Source organism: Sus scrofa, chromosome 15 (assembly GCF_054392235.1).
Source record: "Sus scrofa isolate SSC_HxYL_T2T_F1_AM1 chromosome 15, Sscrofa_HxYL_maternal_Yorkshire_Landrace_v2.0, whole genome shotgun sequence".
Taxonomy (NCBI): Eukaryota; Metazoa; Chordata; class Mammalia; order Artiodactyla; family Suidae; genus Sus; species Sus scrofa.
The window spans coordinates 133,750,342-133,778,209 of record NC_139397.1 but is presented as its reverse complement, the minus strand read 5'-3'; the positions used below and the strand labels follow the sequence as shown (position 1 = coordinate 133,778,209).

General features: G+C 40.3%; 1 long non-coding RNA gene across 1 annotated transcript in view; it reads left to right on the top strand.

Moving 5' to 3' along the window:
* The window catches only part of LOC146396137 (uncharacterized), a 569,893-nt gene extending 542,505 nt beyond the window's left edge, over nt 1–27,388 (top strand). The window contains exon 5 of the long non-coding RNA XR_014830104.1: nt 23,674–27,388. This is a non-coding gene — a long non-coding RNA (uncharacterized LOC146396137). The remainder of the gene's footprint in view (nt 1–23,673) is intronic.
* Nucleotides 27,389–27,868: the final 480 nt, after the last annotated feature.

Sequence of the window (27,868 nt, the reverse complement as noted above, 5' to 3'; positions counted from 1 at the left end):
TTGGGTTCATTAACTGCTGAACCATGAAGGGAACTCCTTAAAAGCCTTTTAAAGAGTCCACGTTCTCTGTTGATTGGGTTTGGAGTGACATGGGCTGTTCATAAGCATATTCTTAGCAAGTTCTCTGGACCTGAAAGGCACCAAGATAACCATTAATGTGGATACACCTGTAAAGGTATAGACCACTGGTCTTAAAGGACTTTCCCATTCTGAGGTTTTATTTGAATGAAGGTTTAAAGTTTAAATTATAAATAATGTTTCAGAATACTCCCAACCCAAGTTTCCCTTTCCTCAAAACTTCTATACCTTATCCAGTCTTTGTGAGTGCTCTGAAAATCTCTAGCACTTTCATAGTTCAATGATTGTCAGTATCATCTCAGCTACTTATAAAGCTCTTAAACATACTATTTCTGTACCTCCATGCTCTTTCCTCTAAAAGAGTGAGTGCCTAAAAACAGAGACAAGTCTTAAAGTTCAAGGTCATAGAAAGATGTGAAAGGTATCTACCACTCTGCTGACAGTGGCTTCCTCAGGAGGGTGGGATGGGAAAATCATCATTTTCTTCATCATATGTCTTCATATAATTAAACATTGTCTCAAGTACATAATGCTTTACTTTCCTTATTAAGAAAGTCAGAGAAGGAACAAAAGAAAGAAAATAATACAGGCAAGAAAAGAGAAGGAAAGAATAAGAAAGAAAGGAAAGTTCTATGTACCCTGTCATAGTATCTGGCCCAGAGAGAAACCATGATGATTTGTGATATTAGTTCTCCACTTACCAATCTTGACTTCCATTCCCGGTTCGCCATTGGCCTCTTCTCTCCTGGCCACTGGTTTCACTGAGACAAGACAGAACCATTAGCATCACTAGAGCTTAATTTCATTCTGCTTACTCTGGCCCCACCAGATGTAGAATACTCCCAAACCCACAGAAGATCATTATTATTATTATTTTCCCCTCTACTTCCGAAGGGGGAAAGAACTAAAAACCACAGACAACAGAGGAACATTTCCTTTCAGACTGAGGGCCCCTGAATGGAAGGGAATATCAGGCCTCTGCTCCTACATGCCAGCTCCCAGTTTAGTGTGGAGCAGACCCATGTGGTGGTTTGAGGCTGAGGGCTGAGCTCTTTCTTCAATTCAGGATCTTAAAGAGCTTCCCAGCTGCCCAAAGCCCCAATTTCCTCCACCACATGCAAATGCAGCTGAGTCAGTACTGGCCCAGGCATCATGATGAAAGGGTTGTGTTGGCCTTGAGTTCCAGCCCTGCCTCCCTTCCCAAGCCCTCTGGTCCTCTTCTGGACTATCTTGGCCACTTCATATGACTGGCCCTGTTTCCTTTTCTCTGCCCAGCAGTCCAGGGATCACCCTTCTCCCATTCCTATTGAAACTTGTGGAGAAAATTGGATGTGGGAAGCAGTGCCCTCAAGGCAGACAGCCCATGAGGTGTGCAAGTGATTTTCTGAGCCTGAAATTCCCCGGAAGCCAGAGAGGAGTGGGGAGCCTCAGGGACCAGCAGGGTGAGTGGACAGAACATACTGCCCATGCAATGGCCACTTGCCCATATGTAAAATGAGCATAAGAATGACTATTCCTAAAAGAGAGTGGAGAGTTAATGAATCAGCAAGCAGATAGCATGCAATTGATGCCCTGTATCAGCTCTTCTTAGTATTTCATTTCCACCAGGGCTTGCTCTCTGATAATTCCTTCACATCCCCTTGTTCTTGCCCCCAGCTAAACCAGAGGTACAACTTAATAGGAGAGTCAGGTAACATCTGGGTTTTCTTGCAGCAATAGCCTTCTGAGACATTATTCTTGCTTTTGTTATCTAACCTATTAGAGGCTGTAATGGAGAGAGAGAGGCAAATGCTTCTGGATTTGTGGAGACTGCCAGTCACAAGATATTTGATACATAGAAGTCTCCAACACTGCTTATATAGGAATCTCTCATCACCTCCTCACAATCTGATCTTTGTCTCCTCCACCAAAAATGAATGATATCTTACCTAGACCTTTCACCAAGTCCATTAACAAACAGATGGATCTTAAAATCTATCCCCCTGGGCATGGCCATTCTTGTCACACATCACTTAAGCCCATGTCTTGCAAGAAGAATGGAACTAGGATGAGAGAAAAAGAAGCCAGCGACAGAAGCAAAAGCCCTTGGGGAAGATTAAATATAGAAAAATATGAGATGAGGGATTATGCCAGGATGCTAAATAAATGCCGAATAAGCCAACTGACTCCTTACTTTTCCCTTCATGTCTGAAGTTCTTAGGCTAAAGGCTCAGGTCCACTCTTTCTCCTGGAAGGATCCTCCACTATCTCAACAGCCCATAAATGGGACATTTGGGAGGATGGGGTCAAAGGGAGGAAGAAAAGGACAAGAACAATAGCATGTGTCCCATGACTTTCTCCTGAGCCTGGGCTTCAGACAAGCTGTCTTTGTGGAGGGTGTGTTATTTGCCAGGCAATGAGCTTCTTGAGGGCATCGATTCATCTACTCTTCATAGTAAGCCCATGAGAAAGGCATGATGGTGACCACCATTGCAGAGGTGAGGAATAGGATTCTGGCCCTGCTCTATCCACTCCCCATGTGACCCTGGACCACTCATTTCCCAGCTCTGTTTGGATCTCACTTTCCTCCTCTACAGCTTGAAGGGGTGAATGAAATGTCCTCTGTATGTTCCCTTCTAACTTCATCTCATCATAGCTCTTGCAGCTCTTCTCTCCTCTGATGGAAAGGAAGATTAAACAAAGCCCGCTTTTCAATCTGCAGGAGAGCTAGTGAGACTCCATCCTCAACAATAAATCTCAACATTAATTGGAATGCCCAGACTGCAGCAAAATCAGAACTTTGCCTATAAATTGCCACTCCAGCCCACCCATCCATTGCCCCCTGCTCCTGCCCTTTAGTAGAGACTGAAGCAGTATAATGTTACAGATGAAAATGTATAGTTCTTTCTTTTGCAACTCCCGGCAGTCTATAGGCATATCCATGATCTCTAAAAAGCTTTCCCCAGACACTTGTTTTCCATATTTTTTTTTACCTCCAGCATCCCATTTTCCCTAAAGACCACAGACAAGCTTGGGCAAGACAACACTGAGTCATATTTATAAAAATAATATTCGTTTCCCTCTTATATCCAAAGTGAAAGAGGAAGGAACTAACTTCATTTGAGCATGGAAAATAAAATTGAACCCAACGTTTGCCAATTCCACAGCCCCACGCCAGTCCCTCACATTCTGTTGTGGTTGCACAGAGTTGAAGGAAAAGTGGGGGGGGCTGCTATTTTAAGTTTCTGTTAAGCTTTGAGGAAAAGTGCAGAAATACATCCAGACCCCCAAGTCTGTGCATAAGATATCCAATTCCTTCATTCAGTGGAATAGCAGGGTAATATTAGAATTTCTGCCTTAATAAGCAGTTTTTTTAAAAAAGAAAAAATGCTACCTTATTATAAGGAGGCACTCTCATGTTATTGGTGGGAAACTCCCAGGAAGAATATGGGAAGGAATCTTCAGCCAATATACACAGCCTTAACTGTTACTTTCAATTCAGTTTTAAAAGGGGGATTTAGCAGCAGTGATTAAAGTCTCTTGTCTCTGAATCTGAAAACATACAATATGCTGCTGAGGAATTTAGAAGTTTATCATGGGCCTTAGATAGCTGTGAACCTTTCAGCTGCCTTTGGATGTTTTAAAGATATATGTGTCTGTTTTTCTTTCCCAAAATATACAGCATTACATTTATTTAATGAAGGAAGAACATATTCTTATAGTAGAAATTTCCTCTTGTATTGAGAGAGATGGAAGGAACTGAGGCAAAAAAATAAATAAATAGAATGCTTAGAATGCTTAGGACTTCTTGCTTTTTTTTAAACCTTTTTGACTTGATTAGGTTTACAAGTAAAAAACCTAAGATGGCTTAAAAATCATAATAAATATGATAATTTATCAAGTTTTTTTCTTCAAGTTATAGTGGCTTTAAAATTGGTTCATTTAGTGGTTCAAAGATATGGATTCAGGTTTTTTTTTTCTCTCTCTGCTTTGCCAGCCTCAATTTACCAGCTCTTTTCTCAGGCTCATCCCTCTTATGATCACAAGATGGCTGCTGAAGTTCCAGACATCACGTACATATGTTACAATTTCAAGAAGAAGACATAGCTTTTTCTTCCTGCACTTCCTTTTTTTGAAAGCGAGAACATATTTTCCAGAAGTATCTGCATACTTCCTCTATGATTTGTAGGCCAGAGTTTTATCATATTTCTATTACATGACCAGGGTCATGAAACCACCATGATAGACTTAGACCTATCAGGACCCTTCTGAGACACATGACTTTGCAGTAGAATGTAAACACCAAAAAACTACCCAGCTCTCTAGGAAATTAGAAGTTAGAAAAGAATGAATTTTTCATGACAACCAATAGTTTTTTCTATACTCCGTACTGGAATGCTTTTATGATTTATTATTCTGATTTATATTCTCTGCATTGTACCACACATTCAGAGAGCTCTATAGGGGAAAGTTTAGGAGATATGGAGTAATTTCTTTACTTATATCCACCACAACTATTTTTCCAATATTTTGCATATCAGATTAATATAAATGTCTTTATGGGAAACAATAGATGGAAAATAATACAAAAGCTGAGACTACTGGGTCTAAAGAAACGTAGGATATGCAGACACTCTAAATTTCATAATTAGAATAAAATAGAGGTTAAGTATATGGAACTTAAAGTCATTCTAAAGTGCTAGGGTTCATGTGGTACCTCTACCACTTACTAGCTGCTAACTTTGGGCAAGTTATTTAACATCATCATAAGAATAATAACAACACTTTTTCTGTTAGGAAAACAAATGGAGTTAATTCTGGTATATGATTTAGAACAGTGCTTACTATGCGTATCTTACAATAAAGGTATAATGTGTAATCATTACCTAATAAATAATTTATCTCTTGGTACATGGACAAATCCTTTGGAATCTCTATCGTTAAGTCCAAAGTGTTTTCAAGAGTATTTGCTGAATGAAGGAATAAATAGACATTTACTTATTTTCAACATTTTCCTGCACTGTACTTGTCATGATCAAAAGATAAATTAAAATTTCTTCTCTGGTTAATTTTTTGAAACCGTACTCCAACCCACATTTAAGTAGATAGACTCTGAATTTCTGCCAGAAGGAAGGGGCCCTAATTTGTTTCCTGCACTATTGTATCTCACTCCTAGATGCAGGTCTGGCACATGTAAGTGTTCAGTGTATGCTATATGTTGTTTTAGAATGAATGAGTGAATAGACAGAACAACTTCTCTCTCCCTCTTATCAGTCATGATAGGTCTGGTCCATAATACAGGCCCAGGGAAAATTTGGGAAAATAAAAAGAGTTTCCTTCAGAGGATCTCAATCTTTTTTCTTCCTTTGGCCCAAACTTCACCAGATCCCTCCTCCATCCTCCATCCTTTTGCAATTCATATACCTCTTCCCCACTGAACTTGAAAGTATCTAAAGATGAACAAATTCAGTGTCAGAGCAAAGTGACACAGGCAAACAAGACTCAAGGGTGTCTTCTGCTTCTAGCCATGATGGAGTAAGTCACACTAGTTACTCTCTACTGTGAGTCAATAGTGTCTCCTAAAGAGATGTTGCCATCCTAACTCCCAGTACCTGTGAATGTGGCCTTATTTGGAAATAAGGGTCTTGAAGATGATCAAGTTAAGATGACGTCGTTGGGTAGACACTAATACAATATGACTTTTAAAAAGGGAGGGAGATTTTTGGACACAGAGGCACTTGTAGAAGAAAATACATGTGAAGATTTAGGAAGAATTCTACCTGCAAGCCAAGGAATGCTTGAGGCTACCAGAAGCTAGGAGAAAGGCAGGGAATGAAGACTCCTTCAGAGCTCCACTAGAAACCAACTTTGCTGACACTAGTTCTCACTGAAACAATAAACTTTGGACTTCTGGTCTCCAGAACTGAAATAATACATTTCTATTATTTAAACCACTTAGTTTGTGGTACTTTGTATGGCAGCCCTAGAAAACTAATATACCTCCCTACTGAAAACAGCTATAAAACTGGACAGCATATATGAGGGAATTGCTTTTAGATTTTTGGGCAACAGGCAGTGCAAGGCTGTGACCTTGAGAGAAGAGAAACACATGATATAAATAAAAGTCAGGAGAGTTCACTGCCAGAAGATCTGCAATACAAGGCATATTAAAGAATATTCTTCTGGAGTTCCTGTCGTGGTACAGCAGAAATGAATCTGTCTAGGAACCATGAGGTTGCGGGTTCAATCCCTGGCCTCACTCAGTGGGTTAAGGATCTGGCGTTGCCATAAGCTGTGGTGTAGGTCACAGATGCTGCTCGGATCTGGTGTTGCTGTGGCTGTGGCGTAGGCCAGCAGCAACAGCTCCGATTAGACCCCTAGCCTGGCAACCTCCATATGCCATGGGTACAGCCCTAAAAAGACAAAAAGACCAAAAAAAATAATATTCTTCCAACTTAAGCAAGGTGACATTAGATGGCAACTTGATCTATGGGAAGGATGAAAAAATATCAAATATGAGAAAAAATATACAGACTACCTATTTTCTTCTCTTAATTTCTCTGAAAGATAACAGGTTGTTTAAATTAAAACACTGACATTAAATTGTATAGTTTGTTACATAAATAGATGTAAAATATGTGTCAAACATAGCAGAAAGAATGGAGATAGGATACATGGAATTTTAGAATGGTAGGAAATATTTTATGTGAAGTGATTTAATATTAACTCTAAGCACTCTGTGCTAAGTTAACATTTTATATTGAATTCTTGGAGGAGCCACTTAAATATACAAAGAAGGATAGCTAAAAAGCCAATAGAGGACAAAAAAATTACTTAGAAATATTCACTTAACTTAAAAGAAGGAAGGAAAGGAGGAATGGAGGAATAGAAAAAAATGATTCATTAACTTAGGAAAAAATGGATAAATTCTTTTGAAAAACACAACTTACCAAAACTAATGAATGAATTATAAAATCTAAATATCTATTAAATAAATTAATTCATTTTCAAAAACCTTCCCAAAGACAACTCCAGGCACAAAATGTTTTGCTGGTAAATCCTATCAAATACTCTGCAAATTCTATCAGACAAAATATCAAAGAAGATAGAGGAATAGCTAATAAGCCCATGAAAACCTGTGTAATATCATTACTTTTTAGGGAAATACAAATCACAGTATATAGTGTGTGTGTGTGTGTGTGTGTGTGTGTGTGTGTGTGTGTGTGTGTGTCTGTCTGTCTGTCTGTCTGTCTGTCTGTCTGTCTTTTCTAGGGCCACTCCCACAGCATATAGAGGTTCCCAGGCTAGGGGTCTAATCAGAGGCATAGCCACCAGCCTACACCAGAGCCACAGCAATACCAAATCTGAGCAGCGTCTTCGACCTACACCACAGCTTAAGGCAACGCCAGATCCTTAATCCACTGAGTGAGGCCAGAGATCGAGCCCGCAACCTCATGGTTTCTAGTCAGATTCATTTAACCACTGAGCCATGATGGGAACTCCACTTCATATATATTGGAATGGTTAAGTTTAAAGAGATATCGTGACATCAAATACTGGCTAGGACGTGCAGCCACTGGAATTTTCTCTCTCTCTCTTTTTTTTTTTTTTTAAGGGGGGCACTTTAGCCATATGGAGGTTCCCAGGCTAGGAGTTTAATTGGAGCTATAGCCCCTGGCCTACACCAGATCCTTAACCCGCTGAGTGATGCCAGGGATAGAACCTGCATCCTCATGGATGCTCGTCAGATTCTTTGCCACTGAGCTATGGCAGGAACTCCTGGAATTTTCATACATTGCTTGTGCACTATGCCTTTGGAAAACTTTTTGACACTTTCTGATAAAGTTAAAAATACATTTATTCTATGACCCAGCAATTTTACTCCTAGGTGTTTCCCCAAGATAAATGAAACATCTGATCTTGAAAACAGTTTCACAGGAATATCTACAGGAGTTTTTTAACAACTGGGTATAAACTTTCAGTTATGAGATAAATAAGTTCTAAGGATATAATGCCCAGTATGGTAACTATTGTTAGTATGGAATTGAACACTAGAAATTTGCTGAGGTAGTATGAGTTCTCAGCACACACACACACACACACAAAAGAGTTAACTATGTAAGGAGATGGCTGTTAATTGACTTGATTCTAGTAACTATTTCACAATGCATGTGTACATCAAATCATCCTGTTGTACACTTTAAACATAAACAATTTGCTAATTATTCCTCCATAAAGGTGGAAAAATAAATAAAAATTGGAAACGAATGTTCTTTGACAAGAAATTAGATAAAATGATTTATTTGTACATCAGAATCATACTTAGCAACAGAAAGGGAACAAATTCCTAGAAAATCACAATGCTGATCACTGTCGCAGATATCATGTTGATAGAAAGACGCAAGATACAAAATGCAATTCCATTTGCATGAAGTTCAAGAACAAGCAAAAGTAAACCCCTGGTAATCTGCCCCTCTGGGCATGTGGGATTGACTGGGAAGTGGCATGAGCAACAGTGTGCTGCTGAACTGGATCTCTGGGGTGTGGGATCTCTGAATGCAGGGTTTGCTGATTTCCCCCCATGGCCCTCTTTCAGGTAACCACAGGATGTGGGGATGAGATGTGTGGCATTATCTGAATAGGAGCTGGCTCCAGGACCCCGCTGGCCCTATGGGACTTTTCTGGGGTCATAGCTGCTTTCTGTGAACACAGTTGCCAAAACTCGCAGCACTGTATAATTAAAATATGCACATTTTATTGTACGTAAATTCTGTCAGTGTAAAAGAATAGGGTACTAACATTCAGCTGTAAGATGAACGAAGTCTGAGGATCTATGTAAAACATGGTGACTATAGTTGGTAATACTTTTTTATATATAGATATATATAAAGACAAGATTCAAGAGGATATCCCCAAGATAAAGGCATCTGAAAGACTGAAAAGCCCTCAAAGGAACGGAACATTCTTCTCCATGTAAAGGTCAGGCAGGAGACAGATGACTCAGGAAGATGTTGAAGTTGGAATATGTGGGTTATGGATGCAGTGCCTTCACTTGCTGTCTGTCCTCTTTGTATCTCTGTCCCTCTCCCTTTAGTCGGCCTGATTGTATGCATAAAACAACCCATCCTAAGAACTAAATTGGTTCCAACTCCCATGCTGGATAAAAAGCCTGAGCTGAAGCTTACCCACCTCCAGTTGGGCCAATTATTGGGGTCATTATCCTGGAACCTATTATTCCCTGTGGCATTATTCTTACTGCTTGTTCTTTGTGTTCTGTCTCTTTTTCTACCTAGGCATGTCTGTCTTCGTCTCTGACTTCCAGGAGCAAATTTATTTTTTTCACTGAATTCATTCATTCATTCTTAAAGCTTTTACTAAATGTTATCTCTGTTTTTGGACTGTGCTATGAGGCCATGTGTAGCTGGTTAATACAGACTCTTTGAAGATGGTGTAAATGACTCCAAGCAACCAAGAGAGCTCAGAGCAAATAATGAAATACTCATCCTTCAGCAGATGACTAGAACTGAACCGAAATCTTGCTTCCCTACTGTGAGGGTCTGAGCCCTCCCAAACAAATCTTCCATTTAAACTCCAGCAGTCCTGGGATGGATAACAGCCCTCCCATATTAAGAGATTTTTTGCTGAGTATTATTTGGTATTTTATTTTATTTTGTGTCAGAGGCTTCAAAAAGACTCACCTTTTTTTTTTTTCTCTGTAAAACCCCATTATCTCTCCACACAGATCTGTCATTGATATGGGTCTATAAATATACACAGCTTTGTTTATAAAGACATATAATACATGCACCCAATTGTTATCTGTGTGTGAGCACCAGGCTTATATTTGGAGAAACCTTTTCAGAGCCAAATTTGATATAGTGCAGAGGCAGCTGGTGGGTTAGGGGGCCCCAGGGAAGAGTTCCTAGTTATCAGTATAGAAAGCAAGGGTGAGGCATGGATATTCCAAATGCCAAGTCTTTACCAGGGACAGGAAGACTGGGGGTGCAGGAAAGAAAAGACAGAAAGAGAGAGAGAGAGGGACGGGCATAGACCCATTCAGCCCCTCTTCTGTTTAGCTTTTCCTACCAGTAAAGCTAAAATTGGGTCTTAATAGGAGGACCTCATGACCAGCTCTGCCAGACAATTGTCTCCTGGTGCCTTCAAACTTAGGTGCTTGAACGAGAGAGCCACTTGCTCCTAAGCAAAGCCTGAGGACTAAGGGGGAGGGGGAGGGAAGAAAATAATTAACATAAATTAGAGGGTGAGTGGGGGATGGGAGATCATGCCTGGTCCTGCTGCACAGCCCTGAGGCTCCAAGGCTTGAAAGGGGCAGGTGGGGCAAGATTATTCCCAGGATACTGGTCCCCCACCAACAGTGATGTACACTAGTCCTCCAAGAGCCATGCTAGTATCCATGTGTCTTGTGACCCTAGGATCTGTTAGCTTTGCAGATAAATAGCAACAAGTGCCAGCTTGCATGTATTTAAAACTTTCCACATATTTTTCTCAGTCTTTCCCATTTTATGAGGGTTTTAATTAATTTATTTATTTTATTATGTAGATTAAGTGTTCACAACTCAGGGTGATTTTGCATCCCAAGGGACATTTGGCAATATTTGGAAATGTTTTTGTTTATTGCAACTGGGGGTGAAGGTGGGTTGTGTTACTGGTACCTAGTGTAGAGTCAACAGATAAAATGCAGATCACCTAGTTACATTAGATTTTAGATCAACAAAGGATAAATTGAAGTTCCCATTGTGGCTCAGTGGATTAAGGACCTGATGTAGTCTCCATGAAGATTCAGGTTCAATGCCTGGCCTCTCTCAGTGGGTTAAGGATCCCACATTGCCATAAGCTGAAGCATAGGTAGGTCACAGATGTTGCTCAGATAGGCTGTGATGTAGGCATCAGCTACTGCTAAGATTTGACCCCTAGCCTGGGAACTTCTATGTGCTGCGGGTGCAGCCATAAAAAAGAAAATAAACAAATTTAGTATTAGAATGTCCAAATATTGTACAGAGCATATTTATCCTTAAAAAAAATATTCGTTGTTTATTTGAAATTCAGTTTTAGCTGGATCGCCTACATTTTTACTGCCTGGTTGCTGCTGAACATCCAAAATGCACAGAGTAGTGCTCTCTCCCCAAATATCAACAGGGCTGAAGTTGGGAAACCCAACAGTAGATGATGGTGATACAAGTACAGTTCAATGCCAGAGAGTAGACGATTTTATATTCTGAACATGCTGAATGAAATACACATCTTTTACAGAGTCAGTAATATACATTTATATGTATTGACTTTTTCAGCTCTAACTTTCAACTTTTCAGGAAGGGTGTCATGGGATTGGGGTCCCTCATCTCTGAAGAATGGGCTAGTAGGTAGTTGTAGTAAGCTGAATAAACGTCCCTAAAGAGATCAAGTCCTAATCCCTGGAACCTATAAATATTACCTTATTTGGAAAAGGGGTCTTTGCCAGTGTGACAGAATGAAGGGTCTTGAGATGAGGAGATTATTTTGGATTACATAGTGGACACAAAGTGCATCACAAGAATCCTTATAAGAGAGAAGAAGAGAGAGAGAGTTGGCACCCATGGAGGAGAAGGCAATGTGATGGAAGTGGAGAAAGATATGGAGATATTGGTCTTGATGCTGAAGTGAAGCAGTCACAAGTCAGCCGCCACCAGAAGCTGGAAAAGCAAGGACCCAACTCTCCAATACAATCTCTGGAGGGAGTGCAGCCCTTTGACCCCTTGATTTCAGCTCAGTGAAACTTACTTCAAGTAAGTTTGAAACTTACTTCAAACTTCTAGCCTCTAGAATGCTGAGAGAATACATCTCTGTTGTTTTAAGCCACCAAGTTGGTGAAAACTTGTTACTGCAGCCACAGGAAATTCATACAGGGTTCCTCTGAGGATCAAAGCCAGAATCCACTCTTTCCAGGAGGGCATGGGTCAGTGACCAAACAAACATGTTCTCCTGGATCCCAGACGAGGACCAGAGGCAACATGGTCCTTGTTAATGTTCACCTTTGTTTCTTTAACACAGGGTATTCCCAGGGATGGCTTGCGAGCTCCATAATTCCCTGTGGCTGGCAAATGAGTAACTCCTCAGATCTTCCTAGGATTTTAGCAGGAAATACATGTATGTCTAGGTACTGTGAAGCCCATGTCTAGAATATTGGAAGAAAATTGCCTAAATGGAGGGTTAGCTACATCTGTTTCCCAGCAATTGTGAGTCAACATAGCTATGGCCATTGAGCTGGCTCTGGGAGGACAGAAGACTTTGTGCCATGTAAGTCCCATCTACATGGGACCATAGGATTGGGGAAAATGAACTTTTTGTTTAGAGGGGAAATTATTTTATGTTGTGTGGTGTGGTATATGCGTGTGTTTTCTGGAAGGTCACATTTAGGGTCTCTGGGAAATACCTTGTGAAGAGGTTGAGTTTCAGACAATAGCTGCTCATTTCTTTGAAAGCCTCCACAAATTTGGCTGTGCTATGGGGGTGGGTGGCCAACAGCAGGAAAATTACACACTTCCAAATGAAAAATAGAAAAACATGTGAAACTGCCAAGAGTGATAAGTTGTTCTTATCTGTGGAATAACTAGAAAACATCCCGTGGTTATTATAGAGGAACAAACAAGCAGAGACTCTGTGGTCTGTTATGGGTCTGTACCTCTGGCTGTCATCCCAACTCTCTTCCTGCCTGCTGGAGCCAAACCTGGGACTTGAGTATTTTCAAAACAACCCATGGAAGTTCTATGAGCTTTACCAATTTGGTATTGGGATATCAGCAGTTATCTCTTTGTCGCCCTAGTTTCTGGAGAAAGATGCCAAGTTACTCACTTTACTAGAATGCAGTAGAGAGAATGGTTGAGAGGTGGGGAGGAGGGTGTGTAGTCTTGAAACAGCTACAGCTCAAACAGCTGTATCCTGCTGGGCCTGAATATTCCTCGAACAACATGAAGATGGCTGGAGTTCAATGAGTGGTCAGCCTTACCTCCAAGGGGCAGGATGCTCAGAGGAAAGTCTTGCTCCAGATGGCCTCTTGAAATCACTCATTGCTTTTGACCTAAAAAAAAAACAAGCTTTGGGGATCAAGAGTCTTGGGAGAGATTTTAATTCCTGGATTGCAATCTAGACTCTACATTCTCCTAGCTTTGTAACTTTGGACAAATTACTAAGAACCTCCCTAAGTCTTAGGGTCTCTAAATGTAAAATTAGAAGAAAAATACCTACACTATAGCATTGTAACAATCATGTGATAAAACACATAATGTGCTTAGCACAAAGGCCTGGTATAGGGCAAGAACTCAATAAATATCAACTACTATGAGATGCTTCACTGGGGCATTGGGCAATCTTCCCAGAGGAGGTAGGTGAAACTACTGCGCTTTACTGTGTACAAAGAGCTTTCCATACATGTCACACTAGTCTCAATAGTAGACATGAGTTTTTCCAAATTGTTCTGACAATATGGAACACATTATCATACTAAGCAGCTGTCACTGTGCTGCATTTATAGGACCCCACCTGTCACAAAGAATGCAAATCATGCTCCACAAATACCTGAGATCATGCCCTCTGTGCATGGATGTGTTTGTGTGTGGGTTGAAAATATCTGGACCCTACAATTTTATGTAAAAGTTAGCTAATACTTTAATCCAAAAGCTTTTATCTCCTATGCTTTCAGCTTGAGAACACTAGAATAGTGAGGTATACAAATGTGTGGATAAAAATAGTTATTTTACTTTATTTTCTTTGCAGATATCCTTCAGTAGTCAAGGCAGAGTGTGCCTAAAATCTCCTATGGTAGCCCTTTTATTTTTTAACTTTTTAAAATTTCATTTTATTTTTATTGGAGTATAGTTGATTTACATTTACAGTACTGTGTCAATTTCTGCTGTACAGCATAATGACCCAGTCATACATACATATACATTCTTTTCCTTATATTATCTTCCATCATGTTCTATCCCAAGACACTGAATATAATTCCCTGTGCTGTACTGCAAAGCAAATTATTACGGTAGCCCTGTATTCTGACATTGCAAACCAAAATGTGTTTCTGTAGCAGATCCACTGGCTGAAGGAGATTTTTTCATATTTCATCTCTCACCAGCAAGACTGCAAAAAAATATTTCTCCTCTAACACATTCTGCCCACCTTGCTCTGTTCAGAGAAGAATTTACAAAATAAAAATCTGATTTTGCTGCTCTCTCCTTTGGTGACCCTCTGCTCTAGAGGAGGGCTTCTCAACCTTGGCATGGTTGACATTTGGGGAGGATAACTCTATTGTGGGAACTTATCTGTACATTGCCATGTTAGCTGTACCCTTGGCCTCGCCTCAAAAGATGCCAGTAGAATTTCTTGACTTGTGATTACCACAAATACAGAGAGACATTGTCAAATATCCCCTAGGGAGCCAGATAACCCCCGGTTAAGAGACAATGATGCAGGGTACTCTCATCTCCTTATCTGGCTCACAAGGTCCTTCATGCTTCCAACTCAATTTTCTCTGTTGGCTGTGCTCTCAACACAGCCTCTCTGCTCTCTGGGGCAGCCAACTGGAAACTATTTCAGGTCCCTGACCATGGCTCTTTCACTTTTGCTCCTTCTAATTCTGAGCGAGGGGGCCTCAGTATTTTTCCTGCCACAGTACTTACTTCATTATAACTGCTTATATATTTTTCTGTAACATTCTTCTTCTCCATTGCCCTCCTACAGCCTGTAAGCATGATGAGGGCAGGGACCCTATCTTCTATACTCACTTCTGTATCCCAGTAACTAGTACAATGCCTGTCATAACATAAATGCTCAATAAATATTCATTTAATGCACTCTTTAAAAATCACTCTCTAGAAGAAAGGAATTTTTCCTTGGAGCCCTTTAATTTGTGGAGGCCATAAATAGGTCTTGCTGACTGTTTGTCCATACATTAGTGAATCTTAATTATAGGATGGATGTTCTGGATTTTGAGGTTGATTTCATCAATCTCCCTGACTCTATGCAAGTTTATGCTTGAGCATTCTCGGCAGATGATTGTCATTAGCTCTTAACATATGATCATCAAAACATTTTTAAAAGGCATAAAGGGGGCCTGGAGCCAGAAAGTCCCAGATCTGGCCTCTGAGCTCCTAAAAGAATGAAAGCCAGCACAGCATGGAGCAGGATAAAAATCCAGTTCAGTGCAAACACAGTTAATAAGGGAGCCCTAGAGTATGAAAAGTTGCTGACAAAAATCAGGACTATTTAGTCTAGAGGAGAAGATTGAGAAGCAATCTGATAGTGGTGCTTTAAACCACCTGTAGCCTGGGGCCGATGCAAACAATTCAGATGGATGGTCTGTTTGAGGTGAGTGGACAGGCCCAAACTTGTGTCTACTGAGAGGGGATTGCTTGTTAAAAGAATTTAAGTGGGCACTTTCTAAGGTGTAATTTCAACTGAGCTTTTGGAGCAAGTCTGAGAGCAAAGAGTAAAACAAACTTTGCTTAGGGACTGTCCCCAAATTTCTGACTAATAGGCTATTTACTATGGATTTAAATTTGGGACTAAATGAGAGTTGCAGGCCATCTGGTTTTTCCCCTTGGCTCCAGACAAGACAGCATTCAAACTACGGCAGATGTTTGCTGATCTTATAAAACACACGCACACCCACACACCCACCCACACACACACACACCCACCCCTACCTTTGCACAGAAATACGTACTAGTTCATGCTATTCCCTATGATACATAGGGCTAGATGCCCCTTTTCTTCCCAGGTCCATTTTATAACTGGCTCTTTTATTGTTGCTTATATATCTAGTTGTCTGTATCTTTGTTGAGGTTTATTACAGAATGCTGGAAGAAAATTTAGAAGTCCTATTTCAATCTCTTCATTGTGTAGAAGATGAAGCTGAGGCATAGAGAAAATAAAGAACTTTTCCAAAGATCAGAGAGATTTAGAATATTAGGGCCACTGCCAGTTTATTGATCAACTCCCAATAGCATCCTCTACTTAAGAATAATGAAAGAGCTAGCATAGATATTAGGAGGGTTCTAAAAGATTAGATCAGAAAACAATTGGTGGAATGTTTAGGAAACTCTGGGTGAAATCGGTCTTTCTTGGTCAAGGTTTCATGAAAAACTAGGCCTTATAGAAAGTGATTTAACTATTTTCTCAGCTCTCCCAAGGGTGGTACATATCTAGTACCATTCGAGACACATAGAAGTTAATTATATACGACGAATGTCTTACGGTGCTGGGGATTCATACTTTATGGCAGGGGCTAGCGAACTTTTTTTGGTAAATATTTTTGTCTTTGTGGACCATATGGTTTCTCTAGCAACTACTCAACTTAAGTTTGTAGCATGAAAACAATTAAAGGCATTATGTAAATTAATAAATGTGGCTTGCATCAACCAAACTTTAGATGTTAAAATAGGCAGAGGCTAGGTTCAATCTGCAGGCTGTCGTTTGCCTAATCCTCCTACAGTGGACCTCTGATTGAAAAGGGTTGGATGCCAGAAACAGAATATACTTATACTGACTGTACAAAGAGAATTATTCCAGCACCCATAGACTGACTTAGAAGGGAAAGGCCCCTGAGAAGCTCTAGGGACCCATTTACAGTTTCTCCATGGGATTCCAATTAGGAAAAGTCAGTATGTCCCTAGAAACGATCTCATTGGTGTAATTGGGCAATAAGCCCATCACTCAATAGACAGTCCCATCATGAGTGCACAGAAGGGACAGATGAGTCCCTAAATGAAAACGGAGACAATTTAACAAGAAAGGAGAAAGGATATGGGGCTACCAAACAGCAATGTATGTGCACTTTCAGAAACTTTTGGAATCTAAAGGGACATGTTCTTTCTGAATCTTGGTGTCAGAGCCTTGTAGAGAATGTTAGAAAGAAAACACCCCTAGACTTAGCTGCAATTTCAACTCCTAACCCAGATTGAGCATAAAAAGTGTAAAGAGGTTAGGGAAGAGTCATGGAGAATCTTGCTCAATTTCAACTCCTAACCCAGATTGAGCATAAAAAGTGTAAAGAGGTTAGGGAAGAGTCATGGAGAATCTTGCTCAAATTTCAAACAGCCATACCCTGACTTTTCAATTTCCACGTTTAACCCAGCACTAGACTAGAAACACCACAAAGGCAGAAACTAGGTCTGTTGTGCTCACCTTTGTAATGTCCAGGATTTAAACAGTGTCAGGCATCTACCAGGTCATTTAGTCACTGATTGATGTACTTATTTACTTAACAAGTAATTGAGAGCCTGCTCTGTAGCAGGCATTTAGCAGGACTCTGGGGAATCCAATGGTATATAAAGACAGACAGATTCCTGCCCTTGGATAACTTAATACATTGGGGTTAGGGGAGAGGAGATGGATCCTAATTAAAAAGTCAGATAAATGTAAAATTATAATTGTGATAAATGCTGCAAAGTAGCAAGAGGGGGTTCATCATATATACAAGTAATGAGTCTGTATATATGGTAAGAGGAACTCAGGGAAGGCTTCCCTAGGAAATACTGGTTCTGCTGAATCCAGAAGGAAGAGTTTGAGTTAAGGACAAGAGGAAAGGAAGTAACAGGGAAGAGCATACTCAGCAGAGGGGACAGCATGTGCAAAGGACATGTGGCAGAGGGGAACATGATGACATGAAATAAAGGCCTAGTGAGGCCAGAAAAATAAAAGAGGCCAAAAGGTATGGAGCTTTGTATGGCCGGGTTAAAATTTTACAGTTTATCATTAAGGGTCTTGGGAATCAGAGTGGGAAGCTAGTTCAGATTTATCAAAGATGAAATTCCAATTGCAAGGTAGGAAGTTGGGGTTTAAAGGAATAGATACTTGATGAGGAGATCAGTTAGTCAACTCTTGGTGAAGCCCACATTGAGGTGGTGTTTGCAGAGATGAAGAGAAGGAAATGGATTAGAGAGATACTTAAAGGGAGAAGAGATTAGACTGGATAATGGGGTGGATTGAATGCAAGGTGGGAGAGAGATGGAGGTGTAAATAATAACTCTTAGGATATTGGTACCCAATAAATAATTGTTGAACTCTTCAATCAATCCCTGCCCCTAAGTCTGAACACACAGATATCCTTAATATGTCTTCCTTTTTTAAGGCATTAATCTAAGGCTCATTGATCACTTTGGCAATTTACTATCAAGACTGTGCACAAATAGATCTTCTTCTGAAAATTCTTATACAATTCTCCATGTAATTCATATTTATGTAATTATAACTCCCTGCAGAGGGCATGGAGTTGGGTTGGGGGAAGAGCTTCAGCAAATACAAGGGGAGTGGAATAAACACGTGCATGGGCAGGTTTTGGGGATTCTGGCTTCACAAGAGCTAAAAGGGGCAGTGTGGGGTAATGGAAAAAACATCAAGAGGCTGTCAGATCTTGTCTTTAATCTTGATTCTGTCTCTTCACTTAGCTGGGTGCCCTACGGCAAGTTGCTAAACTTCTCTTAGCCCCAGTTTCCTTATTTGTTAAGTGGGGATAATAATGAGAACAACACCTGTGTATTTGTATCAACTAAGAAAATGCACTTGCAAGTGTGTTCTTTTGAAACTAAAAAGCAGTGATATATGTTTCATTTTTCTGGGGCCCTCCCCAGAGAACTCCAGAATCAGGATCTCTGGGGTGGGGTAACAAAACTATATTTTTTGAAAGACCCAGGGGTCATTCTGTTAGATTGCCAGGTTTGAAACCTATACCTCCAAGTATCTAAAAAAACATGTCATTTGTGAGGTTGTTGGTGAGCAGTTGGAGAAAACTGGTAGAAGCTCAGTCGTAGAGGGCTTACAGATGAAAGGGATGAGATGAAAATTCCCAAATACTTCTTATCCCTTCCCTCTATTTAGATGCTCAATAGCACCTCCAGGGTAAAGCCTTTACCGTTTAATGTTTATTAATTGGGATCCTGGCTTACAATCTTCTTAAACACTGCTTATTTCTCTATTGTAAATCTGGTTCCCCAGGAAACAGAACTAGGTGGTGAAGAGGCAGGTTATTGTGGAGTGGGCTTAGTGTCAATATCTGGGGGAAGGAAGTTGGCAAGATAGGATGGGTCAGAAAAGGCTGGGCAGTGGTCCAGTCACAACAAAGGCCTCAGCTTAACCCCCATGGAGCTTAGAATCTGGGGAGGCCCTGAAGATGTGCCCACATCGAGACATGGGTACCAGGTCCTGGGAAGGGGTGTGACCTCGGGGGAAGCAATTCCCAGAAGTCACCTGTCTTCTCTCAGGGGCAGCACTTGGTAGATGGAAGAATTCATTCTTTGGTCCTGAAAAGGTCTGAGCAGCACAGCACTGGCTTCACTGAAGCCTCATTGCTACCCCCAGTTCTGCTTTCAGCCCACTTTTTCATTATCTAAAAACCATTTCCCCCCTTTGTCCACCAAATAGGCCAACATTCAGAATTCAGTATCATCCACACCTGAACTACACTTCTAGACTGATTTTGTTGCTATTTTATTATGTTCCTTTTGTTCCAGCCATATTGGACTGCTATTCTTTTCCTAAGACTAACCTATACTCTCCTCTGTATCTTGGATCAGTTGGCCTTCACCCCTTCTCATTAACTGCTCACTATCCTTCATGGTACATTTAAGGGACAATTAAAAAATGTTGACTGTCAACAAATTCCCCTTTTCTTGTAGTTACAATATATGCTCTCTCACCATCTCTCACTTCTCCCCACCCCACCCCACACACCTCTCTGTTTTGCACATGGAGTATCTTGGTCAGAGGTGTTAGCATACCATAAAGTTCCAACCAATCATGAAACAATGGAGTTCCCATTGTGGCTTAGTGGGTTACGAACCCAAAACTGACTAGTATCCATGAGGATGCAGGTTCAATCCTTGGCCCCACTCAATGGGTTAAAAATCTGGTGTTGCTGTGACTGTGGTGTAGGCTGGCAGCTGCAGCTGTGATTCAACCCCTAGCCTGGGAACTCCCATATGCCGCCGCAGGTATGGCCCTAAAAAGCAAAACAAACAAAACATAACAAAACAAAACAAAACAAATCATGAAACGAGCAAAGATTTTATTTACTTCAAATATAAACACTTCCAAATCACTCACAAGTCTAAATCCTGTGAAAACAATCAATGACTGTGGACATAAGAAGTTAGGTTTTTCAGCCTGACTTTTAATAATCTCAAGCCCCCCATTTTCAATAGGTCTCTAGTATAAGAATGCTAAGTCATATGTTTTTATGATTTCAACTATCCCCCAAAAAGGAAAACCACCAGACCGTGAAAAGAACATACCGGACTTAGAACAGGGAACTGAAGAAGTCACATTTGTGTATTCTTCCAATTTGAAAAAGTATTCCTTGAACAAGCCAGTTTCCTTCCCTGGACTTGTGTTTTCCTATTTCAAAAAGGAAAGATTGATGAGTACTAATGTTCCCTTCAGTCCTAATGGTCTATGATGATAAGAAAAGGAAAGAGGAAATGGAAGCTTACCAATTACTGTCTCTCCCATCTTCCTGCCTTCTTGTCCTATAGGATACAGTCCTATTGAACCTCTTAAAGTTTCTCAATGAGCCAAGATCTCTTACTCCCAGACCTTGAGAATTCTCATCCCCCAGTCACTTTCTCTTGCATTGATTGATCCTTTTTTTTTTTTTTTTTTTTTTTTTTTTTTTTTTGCTATTTCTTGGGCCGCTCCTGCGGCATATGGAGGTTCCCAGGCTAGGGGTCGAATCGGAGCTGTAGCCTCCGGCCCACGCCAGAGCCTCAGCAACGCAGGATCCGAGCCGCGTCTGCAACCTACACCACAGCTCACGGCAACGCCGGATCGTTAACCCACTGAGCAAGGGCAGGGACCGAACCCGCAACCTCATGGTTCCTAGTCGGATTCGTTAACCACTGCACCACGACGGGAACTCCTGATTGATCCTTAAGAATGCTATAAATGTCCGTGTATATGTCACTTCCCCTAAGAAACCTCCCTTGACCATTTGGATTAGGTTGGGAGTCCATGCTAGGTTCTCCCATAACATTCTGTAGTATCAAAACTTTCATCTCACTTTATGTATTTATTCTTTTAATTCCCCCCTCTTCTACCCTCATTCCTCAGACTGTAATTTCTGAAAGAATAAGAAGGCCTTGGAGGAACTAAAAATTGACACTTGGATAAGTTAATTAAAAATGAACAAATATGACATAAACCAGTGAGGAAACAGTGCCAGACCAATGAGAATGTGCTTCTGATTTCCATTTTTAATTCAGATCCTTGTTCATTTTTTTCCCACCGTGAGACAGATGTTCACATCCAATCCATGAATCGTCAGTGAGAAAGGTCATTAACTCCACCAGAGGGAAAAATAACGCCAACTGCAATTCTAACCTCCTTTGACTTTCCAAGAACTGCTTTGAGTACATTCTGTTTTCGAAGATCAGCCTCTCTCCTGCTTCCAAAATCCTGTCCCAGCCTGTCCAGCTCATCCCTGGCCCTGGTTGCAGAGGGTATTGAGTCCTGCAGTTTCTGAGCCAGTTCTATCTGAAAAGCAGAGATTGGAGGAAGCAGGAGTTGATATTCTTGGCCTCTGGATGCTCCCTGATTATTATTTTTTTAATCCTGAGAACAGATTAGGATGAAGCAGATTAGGGAAAAGTCACAAGATAGAAGTTATAACGAGCTTCTCCTTGCTGCAGGCCTTCCCTTGAGGAATGAAACTGGATGTATCAGAATTAGGACTTGGGAACCAAATTAAATGCAGTCCATGGATATGTTTTCCTTCTTCTCACTTCACCCCACTTATTAGTGGAAACATGTAAGAAAAACCCAGTCACCAAAGGTAATATTACCTTGTCATCTCCTCTCTAAAAAGACATCAGTTCTCTTTATACTTGGAATTCTGTACCAGGATCATAAAGGATGCTGTCTTTTCCATTAATCTGATTACTGTTCTTTCTTGAAATCCCAAATCCAAGATTTGATCTTTCAGTACTAAAAGCTGAAGTCCCAACTGGTCTCAATCCCTTATACCAGGATGTGAGGGAAATTCCTTTCTTGGCCTCACAAAGCTTTGGTGACTGTTAAACATGGTAGCAGAGATGAAAGAGGCTGACACAGCCTCTAACACAAAGTGGGTTCTCAGTGAAAGCTCATTCATCCAGTCACTTAGATGGGTGACCAGAGACAGTCCCAGTTTATGCCTGTTGTCTAGAATAATTATAGCTCGTGTCCACGTTCCACTAAAAAGTGTCCCATTTGGATGATAAATGTTATGGCTCTACTCTAGTTATGACTCAGAAATCAATGTGATTCATTTTTTAATTGTTCACTTGAGGGTTCCTCTGAAGCAGTGGCATCTATTATAGACAAAATTTTCTCCAAAGTACTCAGTGGTCCCACATCTTTCTATCCTTCTCTCCTCCCTTCTCAAGTTTACATACTTTCCACTCATTTGTACTAGGAGGAACATTTTTGAGATCAGAAAGAAGTAATATAGAAACCACTCAATCCTGGATCCAACTAACTTTTATTTTCCCCTACATTTCTTTCTAAAGAAGTCACTTAGATCCCTTAAGGCAAAGCCCAGAAAATTTCAATGTGCTCTGGGGTAACAAACGGGTGCCCCAAAGAAGGAAAGTCATGGCAAATGGCAGGTTCTTGGAGAACCCAACATGGAATTTGATGTGACAGAATTCAAGCATGAATGGTTAGTCAGCAAGTGCTAAAGGGAGAAATCCACAAGTTAGGGAAGTAGAGCAGTATCTATGGCAGTCCAAAATGATTAGCAAAATACAGAAAATGCCTTGAACCTCTGTCTGCCCAGTGATGCCTGCCTGGTCAAGAAAAGTTTTGGTAGCAGACTGTTTTTAACTATTTGGATGAAGGCAAGGAAACACTAGATTGAATAATAAGGTGAAATGATACAGTTTGATGAGAAAGATGGGGGTTATAGCACCATTATGGAATACACAGCTATATAAATAAAATGGCGATATTCTAAGTGGTGATTCAGTCTTCGGTACAGTGCTTTATGTAATACTCCCACACCCCATACCACAGGCATGCATGTTTCCATCAGAATTCTACAAATTCTTTTCTCATCATTTTTGATTTAAGCCTAGTTCTATGAGCTGCCTAATCTGGCTTATTGACTGCAGTCTTTAGCCTTCTCTTCAGTGAGATATCCTGCACAAAATCTGGTCAGCATACCTCCACACAGGTGGGCCTGGCTCACCTCTGGCCCAGAGCACTGCAGGTGGAATTTAAGGTGTCCTGCCCATTCTTAATCCCTCTTCCTCTGGCATCTCCATAATTAGGGGGTGGGGAGTAGCAATCTGCCTGCTTCTCCACATGCTTTTCCAAATGAGGGGAAAGCATCAGGGCCAACAGCTTCCAGATTTAAAAATATTAATAATAATAATTTTTTTAAAAACCCAAAGGAATAGTTGCAAAGAGTAGACCCTGTTCATGATGTGGTATATTTTCTAAGCAAGTGTGGAAGGAAAAGGGGGGAGGAATAGAGCCAAAACCAAGAATAACATCCGATCTGGTGCTGCCAGCTCATTCCAGGTCTTGAGAAACAGGAGGCAGTATCAAGGCTGGTTTCTGGAAAATAAAGTAGATCTGTGTATTTGCTTGTAGGTGCAGTAGGAAGCTGCCAGCCAGCACAGCAGAGAGCCACATTTTGCCTTTGGATCAATGGGACTTACACTGCAGCTGTGCTCTCACTGAGTGGAAAGCTAATTACTGAAGAAAGACACAAATTGCCAATTGGTGACTTAATGTGGAAATTATGACCTAAGGTGAACAAACAAGACTCCTGGAGATGAGATGTGCAAGCTGGTAAGATACACAAAGGAGAACCGAAGGTCTGCATGTTGAGCCTCTGCTACTTGAAAAAGGCTCCAGAATTGGAAGCAGAGTCAGGAAAAGGTTAGAGGGAGAGAAAAAACCCACCCTAACATGTCCAAGACAAAGATCCACTACATGTGGTCTCCCAGGAGGTGTCAGAAAATGCCCATCATATACTTTCCCCATTATATACATTCTTCTTATTTGAAGCCTCAAATAGGTCAACTGACCCTCGAAAGGGTTATCCTTTCCCTTTAAACATGAGCAACATCACCCTCTCTCTGAGAGATGACTATTTTCAATGCTCTTTCCTACCAACAAGCAGGGTACTACAACTTTGATAATGTGCTTTGAGGTTTCCTACTCTCCACTAGTTGAAAGGTCTTTCTGATATAGGATCTGCTCCTAATTTATTCCATCACATCTCACTCAACTAGTTGGGAAAAAAAATAAGTAGAAGGAGCACACATTTTCCTTTGGCCACTTATGATTCAGGGAGATATAGTTTAGAAACTGTAATATCTCATGGTAAGACTGTACTTTGTCACTAAGATGTTCTGTGACTCTTGGCAAGTCAATTAACATCTCCGAAACTCAGTTTCCCCATATACCTACATGGTCTCATCTACCATATATGGCAATTTTGAGAACCCAGTATAAAGAATCTAAAAATGATTTGAAAATATAAAATGTGTTTGCACGTTCAAATTAGGGTCATGACTTAAAGACAGCAAAGACTGGCTCATTACTGATTTAATCCTTAAATTAAAAGAAGGGGATCCTACTATACAGCATAGGGAAATGTGTGTGATTGGGTCACTTTTTTATACAACAGAACTTGAAAAAACATTGTAAATCAACTATACTTTAATAATAATAACAGTAATTATAATGAAAAAAATGAACTAAAAAAGATTCATGTAGAAATTTAAGAAATAGTAAAGGAAGCTCCTGCAATTCTTTCTTTGCCAGAAAAAAAAATGCTTCCAGAGCATTCCCCTCAACTCACATTCCATTTTACCAACTCCTTGAAAATTACAAAAAGAAGTTAAACTTCAGTTGTGGGATAAACATTTTGACTCTATCTGGAAGGGTAAGTGTCTGTTTCCATTAAGTGATCCCAATTTCAAAGGTTTCATCTGAGCCATAAGCCATCATTCTCTACTTGGAAGGCAGAAGAATAAATTCTGACACAGGATGGAAACTCAAGACATTGGCAACTCATGAAGATTCTTTATTTAAAAAAAAACTATGATGAGAATTGCACTGGCAAACAACAACTCAGTGTGTGTGTGTGCATATGTGTATATGCACAAATGTGTTTTTCCATTTTAAGATATAAGCAAATAATGAAGATGTGAAAAAACTAAGTACTTTTTGCTTTCCCAACATAATTCCAGAGAAGCATGGCTAACTTCAGAAAGGGACATTAAGGAAAAGAAAAAAAATATATATATAGTTTAGTTACTGGCTTTAGTGACTGTAGATTTTGTTGATTGAATTTCTACCATTAAACACTTTCCTCCTTTCCAATAGAACCCTGCTATGGATCAGAACTATACCCTTCTCCACAAAGCCATGTGTTTCACATCACAAGCATGGTGATCCCATTGCCTTGCCAAGAGTTGGTTTTGAATGGGCATAAGCCCCCACATTTGGTTGGACATTGATATATGAAAGGAAATCTTCTGGGAGGTTTGTGGCAAAATCTCTTTATTCCATGATATAACATTTTGTTCTGCAGGAAGAAGACATGACTAAAATGAGACAGCCTTTTTGTAATCCTAAGAGGAACTAGCCTAAGGGTGACAGATCAGAAAAGTAAAGAGGCCCATGATTAAAGTAAAGAGGCCCTTGTGATACCATTGAGTAGTTGAATAGCCAGCCCTGGAATTGCCCTCCTCCTGGGTTTTTTCTTATAGGAACTATAAGCATCCCTGTAATGTAGTTCAGTTTGAGTTGAGGGTTTCCACAGTGGCTATCAATGCTATCCAAACTAATTAATCTTCCATCTATGCTTAACAGTTGGAGCCAACACTATGATGGCATCAAAACAACACTGAATAAATATGAGGTAAGTGAGCTGAATTGGTGCCATGGAAAGAAACATCAGTCAATCACAGCTGAATGACTCATCCAATGGACTAAATGCATTTTCTATCCTAGGCATCATGCTAGACTCATGAGTTAAAGATCAACTTTCTTAGAGTTCCTGTCATGGCTCAGCAGGTTAAGAACACCATGTAGTCTCCATGAGGATGCAGGTTAGATCTCTGGCCTCATTCAATGGATTAAGGATCTGGAATTGCCTCAAGCTGCAGCATAGGCTGCAGATGCTGCTCAGATCTGGCATTGCTGTGGCTGTGGGCATAGGCCCTAGCTGCAGCTCCAACTCAACCCCTAGCTCAGGAACTTCCATATGCCACAGGTGCAGCTATAAAAAAAAAATAAAAGACCCACTTTCTGTTCTTGGAAAGCCCAAGATCTAGTGCTCTCATAATTTCAAATATGTGGCACTGTATTCTCATGAGCCATGAAGTAAACACATATTGCTCTGAGCCATGATATTTCCCACAAAAGAACTTCTGTTTCCTTGTGTATCAGAATGATGTACTTATTTTGTACATAATTTATATATATTTGTACATCAATAGAAGGTAAATATGAATGTTTTAGAGCAGTGCATCTTGGCTCAATTAGGACTTGCTAAATTGATCATTGTTTTCCACAAAGCACCTGTTATGTACTAGGCATATTGCCAGTGACTTTAGGGGATATACAATTTTAAAACACAATTTTTTTGTCTTCAAAAGGTCTGCAATTTAAGAGAAAAAATATACAAATAGATGGTTACTGTGTAAGTCAGTTTTTACCCTATCAACAGCATGAAGAAGGAACTCATATAGGAACAGAGGGGGACAAACCACTTCTGATTGTGTTATCAGGCAAGTCTCTTGGAAATACATGGAATTTGAGCTGAGTCTTGAAAAACATGTAGGAGTCAATAAACAGTGGGAGTCCAAAAATGAGCACTATGCTATACTGGAAACAACTATACTATACTGGAAACAACAGAATCAACTCTGGTGGTTGAAAAAACCTGCAAGCCATGTTCACCAATGGAGCCGATCAGAAGTTGAAATAGCCCAGAACTGGGAGGGCATAGCTGAAATCACACTCCAGAATATCTTAACCAGCTGGAATGATAGGCTGAATCTAACAGAATGGAAATGAACTGGGCTAAATGTACAATTCTGCATTTAATTTTTAAAGGGAAAATATTCATACTCACAGCTGCTTATGGGAAAAAGACCCCATGTTTTTGTTGAATGTAAGCTCCATCTAAATCAACACCATCATTGCCAAAAAAGCTGATGTTTGCCTAGGTCATATTTCTCTGAAAAGATACAAGATATATTTACCTTTCTGTTTAAAACTATCCATAGTAGACTCTATCAGTTTTCTGCTGCCATCATAAAAATTTGCCACAAAGACTACAAAAAAATCTAGCTTTAAGACTACAAAATTGGGAGTTCCCGTCGTGGCGCAGTGGTTAACGAATCCGAATAGGAACCATGAGGTTGCAGGTTCAGTCCCTGGCTTTGCTCGGTGGGTTAAGGATCTGGCATTGCCATGAGCTATGGCGTAGGTTGCAGACACAGCTCTGATCCCGCATTGCTGTGGCTCTGGTGTAGGCCGGCAGCTACAGCTCCAATTCGACCCCTAGCCTGGGAACCTCCATATGCCACAGGAGCAGCCCTAGAAAAAAAGGCAAAAAGACAAAAAAAAAAAAAAAAAAAAAAAAAAAGACTACAAAATTATTGAGATGGGATTAAGATGGCAGAATAGAAGGACTGGAGCTCACCTTCTTTCATAAACACAGCAAAATTACAACTAAATGCTGAATAACCTTCAACCAAATGGACTAGAAACTTTCAAAAAGATATCTTACTCCAGAAGACAAAGAGGAGGCCACATCAAGATG